The 14763-nt window shown below is 41.1% G+C and overlaps 1 protein-coding gene across 13 annotated transcripts in view; it reads right to left on the bottom strand.

The window, feature by feature from the left end:
• NLRP12L (NACHT, LRR and PYD domains-containing protein 3) overlaps positions 1-14157 on the bottom strand; it is a 63195-nt gene extending 49038 nt beyond the window's left edge. For 4 of the 13 annotated variants that reach the window (XM_021079745.1, XM_013990994.2, XM_013990992.2 and 1 more), the window contains exons 1-2: positions 14066-14157; positions 12522-12588 (exon numbers count right to left, since the gene is read on the bottom strand). The gene's annotated coding sequence lies outside the window, so the exon portion shown is untranslated. The other 9 variants (XM_021079746.1, XM_021079744.1, XM_005657910.3 and 6 more) reach the window with 7 other exon arrangements.

Here is a 14763-nt window from a genome sequence, read left to right as displayed (position 1 = left end):
AGTAACAAGTGTTGGCAAGGATGTGGAGAAGAGGGAACCCCTGTGCACTGTTGGTGGAAATGTAAATTGGCACAGCCACTTTGGGAAAAAGTATGGAGATTCCTAAAAAAATTAAAATAGAATGACCATACAATCCAGCAATTCTACTTCTGGGTACTTATCTGGAGAAAATTAAAACACTAATTAGAAATTATATATGCATACCTATGTTCATTGCAGCATTATTTACAATAGCCAAGATATGGAAAGAACCTAAGTTCCTACTGATAGATGAATGGATAAAGAAGTGGAGAGGTGTGTTGTATGTATATATATAATAATTCCATTATAATTAGATATGTATAATATAATTCCATTATATTATATATATATATATAATGGAATATTACACAGCCATGAAATCCTGCCATTTGCAACATCATGGGTGGACCTAGAGGGTATTATACTAAGTGAAATAAGTCAGACAGAAAAAGGCAAATACCACATCATCTCACTTATATGTAAAATCTAAAAAACAAAACAGATTAACAAGCATAACTAAAGAGAAACAGAGTCATAGATACAGAAAACAAACAGGTGGTAGCCAGATTGGAGGGGACTAGCGGAGAAGAGAGAAATAGGTGAGGGAGATTAAGAGGTACACAACTTTCAGTTATAAAATAAATGAGTCACAGTGTGGAGAATATAATCAATAATTATATAATATCTTTGTATGGCAACAGATGACAACTAGATTTATGATAACATTTTGAAATGTATAGAGATATCAAATCACTATGTTGTGTACCAGGAATTAACAGTGTTATAGGTCAGTTACACTTCAAAAACAAATAAACAAATAAATTCATAGAAAAAGAGATCAGATTTGTGATCACCAGAGGTCAAGAAAGGGAAATTAGATAAAGGCAGTCAAAAGGTATAAACTTTCAGTTACAGGATAAATTAAGTACTAGGGATGTAATGTACAGCATGATGAAGATAATACTGCTGTATGAAAGTCAGGAGAATATATCCTAAGAGTTCTTATCACCAGGAAAAAAAATTTTTCCATTTCTTTAATGCTATACCTGTATGAGATGATGTAATCATTTAATAATGTAGTAAGTCAAATCATTATGTTGCACACCTTAAATTTACACAGTGCTGAATGTCAATTATATTTCAATAAAGCTTAAAAAAGAAATTAAGAGTTCCTTCTGCAGGAGTTCCCGTCGTGGCGCAGTGGTTAACGAATCCGACTAGGAACCATGAGGTTGCGGGTTCGGTCCCTGCCCTTGCTCAGCGGGTTAACAATCCGGCGTCGCCGTGAGCTGTGGTGTAGGTTGCAGACATGGCTCGGATCCCGCGTTGCTGTGGCTCTGGCGTAGGCCGGTGGCTACAGCTCTGATTCAACCCCTAGCCTGGGAACCTCCATATGCCGCGGGAGCGGCCCAAGAAATAGCAACAACAACAACAACAACAACAAAAGACAAAAAATAAAAAAATAAAAAATAAATAAATAAAAACAGTATTTATAAGAAGAAAAAAAAAAAGAGTTCCTGCTGCAGCAAGGGGGGTTAAGAAACCAACTGCAGCAGCTCAGGTCACTGTGGAGACACGGGTTCAATCCCCAACCCAGAACAATGGGTTAAAGGGACCAGCATTGCTGCAGCTGTGGCATAGGTCGGAGCTAAGGCTCAGATTCAATCCCTAGCCCATAAATTTCCATATGCCACAGGGGTGGCCACAAAATAAAATTTTAAAAAATAAAAATAACAATAAATTAAAAAAAGAAATTATATCAGAGAGTGAGTTACAGTCAATAGAACTTGAGGGAATTATGGAGGCATTTTATAATTGGTTATTAGAGTCAGAGTTAAAGGCTGTGAGATGGCCCAAATTCCATGATGGGAAAGTAGTATCCACTGTACCAGGATTTCCACTAGAATATATGGAATCTTTATGCAAAATACTAAAAAGAGCCCTCTCCAAGAAGACAAATCAAGGTAAGAGGTCTCCTCTGGGCAGATGAATTACAAAATGGTAAAATGGTGCTTCTTCCTCTGGGCTGGAAAAGCACCTAGCTAGGAAACACAAGTTAGAGAGCTGAGTATGGGCTAATTTCAGTTCCTCTTCACACCCTTAGCTGTGTGTCTTTTCAGTCAACAAACCGTACAACTTTTCATGGTGACTGATGTGGTATGCATGCTGTCAAAAACAGGGGAAAGAAATGCTACGAATTTAAAATTCACCTCCAAGCCAAAAGTGAGACTTTGTGCTTTATAAAATTGAGATACAGGAGTTCCCTGTTGTGGTGCAGCAGAAACAAATCCAACTAGGAACCATGAGGTTGTGGGTTCAATCCCTGGCCTTGCTCCATGGGTTAAGGATCCGGTGTTGCCATGAACTGCAGTCTAAGTTGCAGTCGTGGCTCAGATCCTGCGTAGCTGTGGCTGTGGCGTAGGCTGACAGTTGTAGCTCTGATTCGACCCCTAGCCTTGGAACCTCCATATGCCGAGAGTGGGGCCCTAAAAAGCAAAAAAATTAAAAATAAAATAAAATAAAAATAATATTGAGATATAATTCACATATAAATTTCAGTCTTTTTTTTTTTTTGTCTTTTGTCTTTTTTGTTGTTGTTGTTATTGTTGCTATTTCTTGGGCCGCTCCCGCGGCATATGGAGGTTCCCAGGCTAGGGGTTGAATCAGAGCTGTAGCCACCGGCCTACGCCAGAGCCACAGCAACGCGGGATCCGAGCCATGTCTGCAACCTACACCACAGGTCACGGCAACGCCGGATCATTAACCCACTAAGCAAGGGCAGGGATCGAACCCGCAACCTCATGGTTCCTAGTCGGATTCGTTAACCACTGCGCCACGACGGGAACTCCTAAATTTCAGTCTTTTAAAGTATATAATTCAATACTTTGTAGTACATTCACAAAGTTTTGCAACCATCACTACTATTTAATTCCAGAACATTTTCCTCAGTTCCCCCCAAAATGCTGTACCCATTAAGCATTTACTACCCCCATTCTCTCTTCCCACAGCCCTTAGCAACCACATTTCTACTTTATGTCTCTAAGGATTTGCTTATTCTGGACATTTTATATAAATGGAATCATACAATACGTGACCTTTTGTGTCTGGGTTCTTTTACTTAGCATAATGTTTTCAAGGTTCATCCACGTTGCAGCATGTATCAGTACTCCATTCCTTTTTATACTTGAATAATAATCTATTTCACAGAGATTATTTCCCTTCGTGGCACAGCAGAAACTAATCCAACTCCTAGTATCCACGAGGAGGCAGGTTTGATCCATGGCCTCGATCAATGGGTTAAGGATCCGACATTGCTGTGGTGTAGGTCACAGAAGTGGCTCGGTTCCCAAGTTGCTGTGGCTGTGGTGTAGGCCGGCAGCTGTAGCTCTGATTTGACCCCTAGCCTGGGAACTTCCATATGCCACAAGTGCAGCCCTAAAAAGCAAAAAGAAAAAAAATCATTTCGTATCCACTGGAATGATTATAATTTCAAAAATGGAAAATGGCAAGGATGTGGAAAAATTAGAACCCTCATATACTGCCAGTGGGAATAAAGAATGTTGCAGCCACTGTGGAAAAGATTGGAAGTTCCTCAATAAATTAAATATAGGATGATTACCATGTAGCCCAGCAATTCCACTCCTAGATATATACCCCAAAGAAGTGAAAACAGGTATTTAAACAAAAAATTGTACAAAAGTATTCATAGCAGCACTATACATAATAGCAAAAAGGTGGAAACAACCCCAATGCCAATCAAGTGATGAACTGAATAAACAAAACATGGTATATACTTACAATGAAATATTATCCAGGCATAAAAAGGAACAAAATCCTGATAGAGACATAAAGTAGACTAGTGGTTTTCAGGATTCGGGGAAAAGGAAATTGGTAGTGACTGCTAATGGTTACAGGATTTCTGTTTGGAGTGTTGGAAATATTCTGGCATTAGATAGTGGTGATGGTTGTTCAACATTGTGATACCGACAAATAAATCGTACACTTTAAGAGGCTGGATTTCATGGTATGTGAATAAAATCAATCAATATCAATTTAATAAACTAAACTAAACTTGTTTTAATCACTTTGCAATATACACATATATCAAGTCATTATGTCGTATGCCTAAAACTAAAACAAGTATTATATGTCAATTGCATCTCAATTAAAAATAGAAAAAGAATCCATTGTGAAGGTAGAGGGAAATCATGGAAAATGCAATTATAAAAGAAAATGAGAAAGTGGAAACAACCCAAATGTCTATCAGTGGATAAATGAATAAACAAAATGTGGTATATACATACAATAAATTATTTAGCCTTTAAAGGGAAGAAAATTCTGAAACACGCTACACGGATAAATCTTGAAGACACTATGCAAAGTGAAATAAGCCAGACACAAAAGGAAAAAATACTGTATGGTTCCACTTATATGAGGTACATAGAATAGTCAAACTCACAGAGTCAGAAAGTATAATGGTGGTTAACAGGTCTGGGAGAGAGGGTTATGGGAGTTACTGTTTAATGAGTATAGATTTTCAGTTTGGGAACATGAAAAAGTTTTGGAGATGGATAGAGGTGGTGATTACATAACATTGTAATTTACTTACTGCCATTGTACACTTCAAAATGATTAAAGTGATACATTTCACATTATGTGTATTTTGACACAATAAAAACAAAGAAAATGGGCCAAATATTTGAACAGACCTTTCACAAAAGAAGATATACAAATGGCCAATATCACATGAAAAGATGTTCAACATCATTAGTTATTAGGGAAATCGAAATAAAAACTACGAGGTACCACTTTTCACTCACTAGAATGGTTAATGTTAAAAATACTGACATCACCAAATGTTAATAGATGTTGGTAGGAGAATAAAATTGTACAAAGATATGGCACATAAAGCAAAACATATTCAGTGGTAAGCAAGCATGAAATCTTGCCATTTGCGATAACATGGATGAAACTTGAGGGCATTATGCTAAGCGAAATAGTCAAACAGAAAAAGACAAATGCCATATGATCTCACTTATATATGGATATATATATAATAAAGCTCAAAGACACAGAGAGCAGATTGCTGGCTGTCAGAGGCAGGGGGTGGGGAGTGGGCAAAATAAGAGAATTGAAGGGAGTTAAAAGGTACAAACTTCCAGTTATAAAATAGCTAAGTTATGCGAATCATGGGAATGTAATGTACAACATGGAAAATAGTAATACTGTATTACTTATTTAAAAATTGCTAAGAGAGTAGATCTTAAAACTTATCACAGAAAAAAAATTCAAAAAACAGGTATGTGGTGGATGTTCATTAGACATTATGGTGATCATTTCACAATATATACAAATATCAAATAGTAACCTTGCATACCCGAAACTAATCTAATATGTATGTCAATTATACCTCAATTTAAAAAACTATAATTATTGGAGTTCCCGTTGTGGCTCAGTGGTAATGAACCCGAACAGTATCCATGAGGATGCGGGTTTGATCCCTGGCCCCACTCAATGGGTTAAGCATCCGGCATTGCCATGAGGTGCAGTGTAGGTCCCAGATATGGCTCTGATCTGGTGTTGCTGTGGCTGTGGCTGTGACTGGCAGCTGCAGCTCTGATTTGACTCCTAGCCTGGGAACTTCCATATGCCACAGGTGTGCCCCACCTCCCAAAAAATTATTGAAATAATTTAATTATTTTAAATAATTTAAAAATAGAGTAGATCAATAAAAGGAAATGATAGTTCTTTGAAAAGAACAATAAAATGAAAAAATTTTTATCAAGCATGATTTCAAAAACAAAGCCATCACAAATTAACATAAAAATGAAAAGGAATCAAACTACAGAAGCAGGATTAAAAATTATGAAAAAAGTACTATGTATAGTTTTTATAGTGATAATTTTAAAAGGCTAGGTGATATGGATAATTTCCAAGAAAATAAACAACCAAATTGGCCTAAGAAATAGAAAACTTAAATATACCAATTAATCATAGAATGTGAAATGACAATTACCTTGAAAGTCACCAATCCCAAAAAGTTTTGTGGGAGAGTGTGACCAAACCATCTAGGAACAGATTAGTCATGCTTAATATAAAAATTTCCATTTCAAAGTAAAAGAAGGGACAGACCAGGCAAGTAGTATAATCTTGATATCAAACCTGACAAGAGAAAAAAATTATAGGCCAATTTCATTTAAGAACCTGATATAAAAATGCATAACTGGAGTTCCGTGGTGGCCTAGCAGTTAAAGGATCCAGAGTTGTCACTGCTGTAGCTTGGGTCACTATGGGTTCAATCTGTGGTCCAAGAAATTCTGAATGACAAATGCATAACCTTAATACCAAAATCAGACAAGCACAGGAAAACTATAGGCCATTATTTTTCACAGGGAGGCTGCTGGCATTTTTTGGTTGAACAATTCTTCATTTGGCATCCCTGATCCCTATCTTCTAAATGCTAGTAGGACTACACACACACACACACACACACACACACACACACACACACACACCCAATAAACTGTGACAACCAAAAGCACTTCCAAATATTTCCAGATGTCCCCTAGAGGGATGCTTCAGTCCCAAGCTGAGGATGGATGCTATAGGCAATCTCACCTATGAACACAGATACAAAACTGCTAAATAAAAGATCAGTCCCTCAAATCCCACAGTACATTAAACACACACACACATACACACACACACATCATGCCTTGATAGGTTAATCCAAGAGAAGCAGAAAAGCTTTAACATTTACAGATCTGTCAATGTGGAACAAGGTATCCACTCCTTATTTGGAAAACTGGTGATTATAGGGAAAGAGTCAAGTATTTAACCTGTCTTTCCTATAGGATCTGTATTTTAGGCTTACCAAAGAGCCCCAGTAGATGAGAGATAGTTCTTGCAGAGGTATGATAGCTAATAAATTTGGAAAGAATAATAGAAAAATCATTATTTTGAAATCCTTAATGAAATAACTGATTCAGTTAACAGTTATTAAATGGATGGTAAAGTCAGTAGGTGAAAGTATGATGGAAACTTTACGATGACAATGACAGGATCAGACTATCACCATTCAACCCAGTTTTAGTATCACTATGAACAAAACAAGCAAACATTATGTAAAAGAAAGTACATAATGTCAACCAGGAAACAGTCTTAACAAGTAATAAGAACCTGAATCAAATCAAGCATTTAGCTCCCTTTGCAGTCCACAGGAAATAGAGAAACAAGTAAAATAGCACCTCGAGGAAGTAATCAGCCAAATCTGGAATGTGGAAGAGTCTACAGAATAAATGCCAGATTTCTTCAACAAGCCAATGGCATAAGAAATAATACATACATATTACATACACACAAGCCAATGGCATAAAAATAAAAGGAAGTAATCTGTTTTAGATTTTTAAAAACTTGAACTTTAGAGATATAATCTAATTCAAGGAGTTGTCATTGGTTGGGTCCTGACTGGAACAAACCTCAGTGGTTAAAAACATTTTTAGACAGTTTTAATATGGTTATGACATTATATGAGAAGATATCCTTTTTACCACAGTTTTTTGTTATGCATACTGAAATATTTAGGAAGGAAATCATATGATGTTTGTAATTAGCCTAAGATAGTCCAACACAAAAGAGGGAAGGGGAGGGAGTTCCCACTGTGGCAAAGCGGATTAAATATCTGGCATTGTCCCTCTGGTGGCACAGGTTCAATCTCTGGCCCAGCAGAGTGGGTTAAGGATCCGACGCTGTGGCAGCTGCTTTGCAGTTGCGGCCTGGATTCCAATCCCTGGCCTGGGAATTTCCAAATGCTGCAGGTGCAGCCCCCCACCCAAAAAAAAAGAGGGGGAGGGGAATAGCTGAAACAAGAATGACAAAATGTTGATGGCTATTAAAGCTTGGTTATGGGCAAATGGGGGTTTACTGTAGTCTCAGCTGTCATTTATGTTTGGAAATTATCATAATAGAAAGTTTTTAAAAAGCTATCAATGCAATTCTATGCATTAACAATTTAAAGGGAAGGGGAAAAAACTATATATTCAACTTTCAGGTGAAAAAGCAATTGATAAAATTTCATACCCATTCGTGCTTTTAAAAAGCCTCAAAAGAGGAATTAAAAGAAAACTTACTTAATAAAGGGCAACTGCCAGAAACCCATACTAAGGAGTATACTTGATGAAATTTTAGAAGCATTCTCATTAAAAGAAGTGATAAGGATGTTTAATATCACTGCTACTATTCAGTCTTTTTTTTTTTTTTTTTTTTATTTTTTTTTTGTCTTTTTAGGGCTGTACCCATGGCATATGGAGATTCCCAGGCTAGGGGTGGAATCGGAGCTGTAGCCGCAGGCCTACACCACAGCCACAGCAACACAGGATCCGAGCTGCGTTCACACACAGCAGCACCTACACCACAGCAGCACACGGCAATGCCGGAACCTTAACCCACTGAGCGAGGCCAGGGATCAAACCTACGTCGTCATGGATACTAGTCAGATTAATTTCCACTAAGCCATGACGGGAACTCCGCTACTATTCAGTCTTATACTGAAGATCTTAGCCAATGCATTGAGACAAGAAAAATACATGTGGTATACAGATTGAAGCCAAAGAGAGAAAACTATCAATATTTGCACATAATCTGTTTGCCAACCTAGAAGATCTAACAGACTTAACAAACTATTGAAAAAAGGAGAATTCAGTAAAGTTATTGGACACGATTTCAAACAAAAAATAATTACCTCATAGACCCTTAATTCAAAAATGAAAGAAAAATTCCTATTAATAGTAGCAACAAAAGCTATAAAATATTAGAAATAGCCCAAACAATATATGTTCAAGACATTCATAGAAAAAATTATGAAACACTATTAAAGGACTTAAAAATTTAAATAAACGGAGAGCCATATCACATTTATTCATAGAAAGAAAAGCTCATTAATGAGATGCCAATTCGCCACAGTTAAGTCTATAAACAATGCAATGCCAAGAAAATTACCAATTAAAAAAAAGAACGATGCCAATAATATTCTATATGGATATGATAATCTGATTCTAAAATCCATATAAAAAAGGAAATCTGCAAGATGAACACAAAATTGAAGAAAAAAGATGACTTTCCATGCCTGATATCAAATATTATAAAACTATCAAAATTTAAAATGTGGTATAAATGTAAATATAAATAAGTGGAAAAGTAGAACCAAATAAAGAAGCCTGAAACAAACCTAAATACGCATAAGAATCCAGTACTGACTAAAAGCAGCATTTAGAACTGAGCAGAGGAGTTACTACTATGATACAGTGGGTTAATGATCCAACCCACTGCTGCACAGGTGGAGGTTCAAGGCCCGGCCCAGCGCAGTGGGTTAAAGGATCCAGAAATGCTGCAGCTGCAGTGTAGGTCACAGCTGCGGCTCAGACTCAATCGCTGGCCCATGAACTTCCAAATGCCATGGGTGCAGCCATAAATTTTTTTTTAAAGTGAGTAGAGAGAGGCATGTAGAAGGATATATATTGCAGCACATTTTATATTAGCAAAAACTTGGAAATAACCATGTCAAAGGGGAAATGGCTACAGGAATTACAGCCTACCTTTTCTGTAGAACAGTATGCAACAGTGAAAAAGAAAATGTTAAATACATACGCACTAACATGAAAAGTTTTCACACATAATGTTGAATGAAGCAGCAAGTAGCAAAACAATACATATAAACATGGTATATTTTAAGATAACACTAAATAATACTATATGTTCTGTGTATGTGTGTGAGAGAGAGAGAGAAGAAAGAGTTTGGAAAAGGTCTGGAGACGTCACGTAAAACAGTGAGTAGGGAGGGGGAGAATCATGGAGGAAATCACTGATGACCAAAGGAGGTTCTAGCCTTCCCTGTAACATTCTAATCCTCTGAAAGAAAAATATTTGTGTGTCAAATGTGCAATTAAGTCAAGAAATAAGAAATTTAAAAGCTGCATAATGATATGCATGTATGAATGAATTCAGTCATGTAAAAAAATGTATAGAGTATAAGTACTTATTCACATAAATGCATGGAAAGGGGAATTTAAGGATACTCAGCAAACTGTGGACAGGTTTTTTTTTTTCTTATTTTGCTTTTTTTTGGGGGGGATAGCAAATATAGAGGGAGCAGGAAAGGCAAGTTTCAAGATTTACTATCTGTATATATGTGTATTGTTTCAATCTTTTGCCATGAAAATATGCTTATATATTATAGAGTAACTTAAAAAAATAAAGACATGGAAAAACCTCAAAGACACACTGTTAAGTGAGAAAAGCTAGTGACTATATTCTATATATAAAATAATGTATACATCTATTGTATTATATGTGTACATATATATTCTAATGCACACAAAGATACAAACTGGACTTTCACAATCTACCTGTGTTATTTGTTTTGTTATACTATAGCAATCATTTTGCAATATATACATTTATCAAATCATTATGCCGTACACCTTAAACTATACAACATAATATATCAATTATATCTCCATAAAACTGAGGGGAGGGAAGAAACCTAGAAATACAGACGAATTGGAGTTCCCACTGTGGCTCAGGGGTAATGAACCCAGCTGGTATCCAAGAGGATGAGGGCTCAATCCTTGGCCTTATTCAGTGGGTTGGGGAGTCCAGCTATGGTGTAGTTTGCAGATATGGCTCAGATCTGGTGTTGCCGTGGCTGTAGCGTAGGCCAGCAGCTGCGGCTCCGATTCCACCCCTAGCCTGGGAACGTCCATATACTACAGGTGCAGCCCTAAACAGGAAAAAAAGTTTTAAAAAGAAATACAGACAAATCTAATTATGTCATTCACCTAATCAATACCCTTTAGTAGGAGTATTCCCACCACTCCCAGGATAAAGCCCAAAATAATTAAGGGAGCCTGCCGTCCAGCCTCAGCTCCCAATACTCTCCCCCTTGCTTAATATGCTCTAGTCCTAGGAGACACCTTTCAGTGCTTCGAGTCCCTTGTACATGTTCTAGCTTCAGGTCTCTGCACATGCTGTTTGTCTCCTCTATCTGGAATACTTCCTCCACTCATCCCTCCTCCACCTCCTTCTACTCCAGTTGATCCTTCAGTTCTCATCACTTCTTCAGGGGAGCCTTCCCTGACATTCCAGGCAGGGTCAGGTCCTCCTGTTACAAGTACTTAAAGAACCCTTATTTTTCCTTCATGGCTCTTATCTCAAAGTGCAGTTTGCTATTTATAGGTGGGATTATTGATGTCTGTTACCACTCCTACTAGAACTATAAGCTCCACGAGAGCAGGACTCTTGTCTGTCTTGTTATATCGTGGCATTACTAGGAGTTCAGTAAATATTTGTGAAATAAATGACTGTTCCCTGTTAATCAGAATGGACCTTAGCTCGGCACTAGCTCCGTTTGCCTCTCCATTGCAACCCATGCCATCAGATAAGCAACCTCAACGACTATCGATGACTCAGCCAACAGTTCTAATCTCGCTGTCCTTTGATCTCCACTACTTGTAAACCTCTGACCACACACCACTTCACATGGTATTTCCAGCTCTTAGTGTCCTAGACCACTCCATAAACGTGGAGTTGCTCCACTTCAGAACTCCTGAACTCCACTGACCCAATCTCTGGCTACAACCTCTTACCCCTATGACTTCTGAGTTCTCAGAATACCCACTTCTCATTCTCAAAAGATTTCTCACCCTTTGACTTCTCCCATTCTTCAGCTCATTACCACCTTATTGCTTAACTCCCTATCAAGTCTAAATGCCATGGTCCATCACTTCATGCACTCATGAGAGCAGCCTCACTGCTGTAATCCATTTTAATCTGCCATTTTACTGAGCTATTATGAGTTACTATGGGCCACTCTACACTCAATACTTCTAGAACATCTCACAACACCTACAGGAGGTAGAGACCACCACTATCCCACTATGCCCTTTTACAGATAAAGGAAAGGATTTTTTTTTTTTTTTTGGTCTTTTTAGGGCCAAACCCACAGCATATGGAGGTTCCCAGGCTAGGGGTCAAATCAGAGCTACAGCTGCTGGCCTATGCCACAGCCACAGCAACAGAGGATCCAGGCTGCTGCCTGTGACCTACACCACAGCTCCCGGCAATGCCGGATCCTTAACCCACTGAGCGAGGCCAGGGATCGAACCTGCGGCTAATGGACACTAGCCAGATTTGTTTCTGCTGAGCCGCCACAGGAACTTCAAGGGAAAGGGTTCTTAAAGAGGTGAAATACCTTGTCCAAGGTTACACCAAAAGTGGTAGAGTAGGGTGGGGTTGGGATCTGAACGAGATGTGTCCAACATCAAGGTGTGTGATGGGAACCAGTGGGAAACTCTTGTCACTCAGAGGAAACAAGGGAGAATGAAACAGGAGGGAAGCAGGCAAGTGTGAAGGCATGGAGACCCAGGCAGCGATCCAGGGGAGAGCTAATGGTGAAGGAAGCCTTATCTTTCAGAACATCACAAAGAACTTAAAGGCCCACTTACTTCAGGCGTGTGACTTTACACGATGGACCTGGTGGGCTTTGGCTGAAGACGGCACAGCTAGGTGTGCCTAGAAGAGACCAGAAAAGAAATCAGCAGTTTAATACAATCTTTCTTAATACAATTTGTACTTCATCTGGAAATATATATGCTGGTATTTCCAGGCATGCTGCTATGTACTAAATGCTTCCGGGTGCCTGGAACATGTTAGTCTCAGTCACACTTCCAACTGTGCTGTGAGCTAGTCTCCCATTTTATTAATGAGGAGAGTCAGGCGCAGGAAGCTCAGGGAAATTGCTTCACATCCCAGTTAGTTAACGGTAAAGAGGGGATCAGAACCCCAATCCACTGCTCTCCTAGTCACTTACCCAACCGGGGGTAAGTGTCGCACCCCCCACACTAGGGCTGTGGAGACCCTAGGGTGGTGGGTGAGGGGATTAGGCGCCTCTAAGCCCCGCGCTCCGACTTCAGCCAGGGCAGCGAGCTGACCAGCACGTCTGAGGCCAGTGCCCAGATCTGGGCTGACCAGCGGGCAGCTCAGGGGGGCCTGGCGGCGAGGCCCCTTCCCCATCGCCGCGGGCTGGCTGGAACGACCCAGTTGGTAGAAATTGCCCTCCTTTGAAGGCGCCACGTCCCAGAGGTCAGAGGACCCGGCCTCGAAGCCACTCCAAGCCCAGAAGGGGCCCACAGAGAGAGGAGGCAACGGCTCCGTCACCTGTTCCGTCCCCCTGTCGCAGAGTCACCAGACCCAGGGGCGACTACCAAAGTCACCCATCTGGCTCTTCTCCCGTCTTTCAGCTCTAGCCTGGGGTCTACGGATGGTCGTCCGGGGGCCTGGGAACCACCATGTGTTTTGGTTTGGTTTTTTTGTTTTGAGGAGACGGTCAATAGCTTTCCTCAGATTTTCAAACGGATCCACCCTCTCCCCCGTCTCAAAAAATAAGCTGACTCGAAGCTGTCAGCCGCAGCTCCGCTGACATCGTTACCTCAGTCCCCGCGCGCTCGCGGTCTCAGCCCCCACCCCCCGGCGGCCCTCAGCATTGCCTTCCGCTCTCCCCTCCCCCCACGCACGCCTACACGCACGCACCCCCCACGCACGGCCCCCCCACGCACGCGCCGCACGCACGCGGGTCCCCCCACCCCGCGCCCCTCGGCGCACTCGCGCGTTCCCCGCGTCCTGCGTGCTCACCTCGTTCCCCCTCTGCACACGCGCCTCCTCGGGAGCTCCGCCCCCTCCCCTTTCCTGGGTGGACCCCGCCTCCCTGCCCCCGAGCTGCCCGGGCAGCACGGTCCTTCCCCGGTACGCCGATCTCACCCTGTCCGGACTGGGCCATCGCCTCCCTCCTCACATCCCAGGAGACACCGGGCGGGGTGTGGCACCTCCCACGCTTGGCCACCTCGGCCTTTGGACGACAGTGAAGCTGGAGGGAAACTCCCTCGATTTCCTGTCCCTCCTAACACAGTGGGCGGTGGGGGGTGGGGGGTGCGGGGTGGGGAGAGTGCGGAGGCGATGAGAGGTTCTTGTCCTCACTGGGGAAAGCGCTCACCTGATTCCCAAAGCCCGTTTGCCCTTCCTCTCCTTTCTGTCAGAGGTAAGGGAGAGCCAAGGTCTTTGGGGCGGGGAAGGGGAAATGACTCAGAGAGGAGGCGGCTCAGAGGGAGGGGCCGGCCTGGAAAGGGGGGGTATTGGGGAGCTGGAGGGAAAGGGGAGGAAAAAAGATGAGGGGTAAACCGCGGCGGGGGTGATTTTGAAGGTGTCTAACCCGGTCCTGCGAATCCTGCCCGGTCATCCCCCGGAATCCAGGAGCCACTAGGCTGGGTCTTTTTCCTGGATGCCGGCCCTAAACTCGTTTAGCTCTGCCAAAGTTATCCATCCCGAGCCCAAACCCTTGTTAGTGGCTTCCAGGCACCACCACGGAACCTGCTGGTCTGGGCAAGGGCACAGGGATTAACTATTCCTGTTCTTTGGAGCCGATACTAGTCTTTACCTCCTAGCGTTGCTGGGAGAATTAAATTAGTTACTACATTTCAAGTGTTTAGAATAGTGTCAGGGACACTGTAGGCAATCAATTGGTGATAGCTTCTGTTATTATGTGACTGTCCTCACCTCTAGACTGTGAGTGTTATGAGGGCAGAGACTGTATTTTATTCATCACTGAATTCCAGCGCATGACACAAGGAAGTTGTCAATAAATTATTTGCTGAATGAATGAATAAATGTGTGATTGAATGAATAAATGAGTGA

Source organism: Sus scrofa, chromosome X (assembly GCF_000003025.6).
Source record: "Sus scrofa isolate TJ Tabasco breed Duroc chromosome X, Sscrofa11.1, whole genome shotgun sequence".
Classification (NCBI taxonomy): Eukaryota; Metazoa; Chordata; class Mammalia; order Artiodactyla; family Suidae; genus Sus; species Sus scrofa.
Note: the sequence above shows the minus strand (reverse complement) of the source record. Positions and strands in the feature narration are given on the sequence as shown.